This window comes from Physella acuta, unplaced genomic scaffold, assembly GCF_028476545.2.
Source record: "Physella acuta isolate Inbredline_101_S28 unplaced genomic scaffold, ASM2847654v3 ptg000271l, whole genome shotgun sequence".
In the NCBI taxonomy this organism is placed as follows: domain Eukaryota; kingdom Metazoa; phylum Mollusca; class Gastropoda; family Physidae; genus Physella; species Physella acuta.
The window spans coordinates 294,008-298,147 of NW_026731790.1; positions in this window are offsets into that span (position 1 = coordinate 294,008).

Here is a 4,140-nt window from a genome sequence, read left to right on the forward strand (position 1 = left end):
TATGTCCATGGGGTTTATGACCGGACACCACATTCCAGTGACATTGAGTTATGTTTTATGCCGTCCAGTCTTATCATTGAAACTTAAACTACACCAATCGTCTGTATTTAAATCAATGCCCCAAATGTAAAAAATGCAATTGTATCGTTTTGTTTTAACAACACGGATGTTACGACCTCGGAAGTGTGTTCGAAGTATCTTAGCTCCTTTTTTTTTTTTTTTATGTTTTTTTTTTTGTTTTTTTTTTGTGAGACCATTAATTTTGCCTAGTTAGTTCCCATTACTTCAAATCATAGCTTTCAAGGGATATAACCTGTACAAGTAAATAATATTCAAATGTTTATGCATTATGAAACATTTGAATGCTTAATTTAAATTGTATTATTGTGGTTTGTTTAATGCATAGTAGCAGTTATTACACATCAAAATTTACTTATTTATGTTAAAAAGCTTATTTTTTTTATTCCATTTTGCTTTTAAATGAACACTTTAGCTATATTAACAGCTTAACATATAGGCGTTTGATAATTCAATAATATTAAATTGCTCCTGCTTGTGTTAAGTTGTAATTTCAATACTCTTGATAATTAAATTGAAAAAATAATTAAAAAAAAAAAATCCTATAAGGACCTACAGTTTAGAAACGTGATGATTGCGGTTGATGACTTAAGTGAGTTCAATCCGCGGGAACTGGGAGTAACGACTCCAGTTTCTAGTCTGACCCTCTGATATACCGTTCGAAAACTAATGATTAGCTAAGAAACTTGATTCTTACTTAAAATATATTTCGTCAGTGAAAGCATTTTTAGGCTAGATTGTAAATATAATATAACTTTCAGTCGCTAATTAATTAAACAATTAGAATCTAGTACCCCTACATATAATTTCTTTTTACATACGGATCCCTCTTAAATAATTGAACAAAAAATATTTGCTTAAAACCTTTACGACATTACGGCCTTATCCACATTATCGACTTAAAAACATCTATTAACATATCTTTTATTTCGATGAGAGTGAGGGGGGGAGGGGGTGTCAACGTTACGTGATACTGTTGCATTAAAAAAAAAGTATTGTTAGAAACTTAATTATAGCCGTTATGTCACGTTGTAGAAAACTTTTAATCAAAAGTAATAGAAATAAAAAAAAAATGATAATTATATTGTGCTAATGTGGTTCTATCCCGGTGTCGGCAACCTGCGAATCGCGAGCCGCATGCCTCTTTTGATGCCAGTATGCGGCTCGCCAGTTCCATAATAATGATATTATTTTATTTTCATAACTCATACAAATATTATACTGAAAACCAAGTTTAAACACGATAAAAACACTAAGAAAAGGTGGAGTAGAGCGTATACAGACTGCTGAAACAACTTTAAACACGATAAAAACACTAAGAAAAGGTGGAGTAGAGCGTATACAGACTGCTGACAGCTGCATGGACACCAGCAGGGCCGGCGCTACCTATAAGGCGAACTAGGCGGTCGCCTAGGGCAGGGGTCGGCAACCTGCGGCTCGCGAGCCGCATGCGGCTCTTTTGATATCAAGATGCGGCTCTCCATCTCCTTGAACACATACTAATAATCTTAATAAAAAAATGAAATATTTGAAATGAAAAAAATGTTAGTGGCTCTTTAAAACCAGGGAAATTTTGAAAATTGTAACTTTTGGCTCTTCCGCATCAAAAGGTTGCCGACCCCTGGCCTAGGGCGCTATCCAAAAATGTGTAATCGCCATTATTTAAAAGTATCTAATAATTGATAACTTGGATTATATTATATAAACACTTTTTTTTTTCTTTTTTTTTTTTAAAAGCCCAGGTGCCCAGGACGATCTATCAATTTTGCTCCCCGTCCTCAAATTAGACCTATATATAACTATATATTCGCGTTGGTGAAAATGCCGCCCCCCCCCATCATTTGGAAAGGTCGGGGTGCTTTTAACCAGCCACTTTGCCTTATTATGTTGGTGTCTCAGAGTTGATGTAGAAAACAATTAAATAGGACCATAATGCCAAGTAGCAGTTAGCGTTCTTTATTTCGACTGTATAGGCCTGTAATTCAGTAGTTAGCTTTTTATATTATTATCTACCACGTTTGGCGCCCCACCCGCCCTCCTCTAGACGCGCCTCTGTTAATATAATAAAATAATTATTGTATGTAATCTACATCTTTTAATCCCGAACATTTCAGATGATTGTCTAATTTTAATGTTGATTTAGTGATCGCTCTAGTGCATGACGCGATGTTGTAAAACACGATCAATTTTGATTTTTAATAGGGTTGTCAGCCTCACTTTCTCTTACTTTGAGCTAGAAATCTCGTTAGCCAGGGAGACATTTAGATTTCCATACTAAATTAAAAGTTGGCACCACAAGATCATAAACAGAATTTCAAAGTAGAATTCCACAACACTATATTGGATATGGGTATGCAGGCTTTGAAAGAGAGGTTTCTACAATTAGAACAACATATTATTCTATTTGGTTTCCTTTATAATGTATCCAATATCAACAAAAAGACATCTGCTAAAGCTAATAAAGATATTTATGATGATCTTTGAAATTAGTTTCAAAATCTGACAAAAAATTGTTTTTTGATATTATTTGATCAAAAAATAGTTATTTGATATTATTTGATCAAAAATTAGTGATTTGATATTATTTGATCAAAAATTAGTTATTTGATATTATTTGATATATAATTGATTTTGGAATTGTCTCTCCTACAAGAGTGGCTGTCCCCGGCTAACGAGCCTCATCTGCCCGAGGGTTCGAATCCAAGGCTTTTCGGTTTAGCAACCGTGAGCTTTACAGACTCGACCACGCCGACCAAATAATTATTATAAACAAATTACTTGAGTTTTTAATTATCATTATCAGCATCTAAAATGGATTGGTATTGTATTTGATTTGATTTACAATTTGTATAATTCTGGCAAAACATGGGTATGATTTTACCTGAATTAATACTATTTCATATAAACAGCTGCTTATTTTAAATACAAAATCAAATTTATTTACCTAATCCTAATCAAATACTAAATGATGAAATACATTTTTTATTGGCTCTTTAAAAACTGGGACATTTTGTCAAATGTAACTTGTGGCTCTTCAGTCTCACAATGTTGGAGGACGGAAGACGACGAGATTTCATTGAATAGAGAGGTAGTGACCACCGAGTTTTGTTATGTAGGGATGTCCACTGGTAATTTTTAGTTTGTTTACGAAGTCTTAAATAATAAAGAAAGTGCAGGTGTTTACTTTCAATTTGTTACCTAGTTTTAAAATATTTAGACAGCCTTGAAAATCGTGTTATATAGTTTCTCGTTAAATTGCTGCTAAACAAGAACTCGTGTCAAGTAATTTATGTTGACAAATAACTCAGACAAAATAAGTAGAATTAAAGAGATCTACTAATTGGAGAGGACAGGATAACACTCATTACATATATAAGTAGTTGTTTACAAAGACGGGCTGCTTTGTTTGTCTGTAAAATCAAATTTCACCTTAATCGGTAGTCAGAATATTTGTACTTTCGGTTGTGTTAAATCAGGGATCGACAACCTGCGGTTCGCGAGCCGTATGCGGCTCTTTTGATGTTACAATGAGGCTCTCCATTTCAGTTTATGAAAATACCTTTTATTTTACATTCGAACGTCAAAAGGTAAAACATTATTTTATTAATGTATTACATACTCTCAAAACAAATGCTAAAGAAATCAACATTGAGCCATTTGGAATTAATGCTGGTTCTCTTCAAATGCAATTGCTTGAATTCAAAACAAAACATTGGAATGGTAGTTCACAGCTATCAAGAGTGAGTTAGAAGAGTCGAAGATCTAAAATAGCGTGAACGTTACGCTGCACAAGTAGACAGCTCTAAAAGAAATGCCGCGAGTTGAGACACATTTGACGCATGTAATAGTATTGCAGGATGCTATTGTAAGGTGAAGAAAACTGCATCTTGAGTGCTAACGATCTGCCTTTATTGCAGATTAATCTCAGGGGTCGGCAACCTGCGGCTCGCGAGCCGCATGCGGCTCTTTTGATATCAAGATGCGGCTCTCCAGTTCCTTGAACAAATACTAATAAACTTAATTAAAAAATAAAATATTTGAAATAAAAAAAAATGTTAGTGG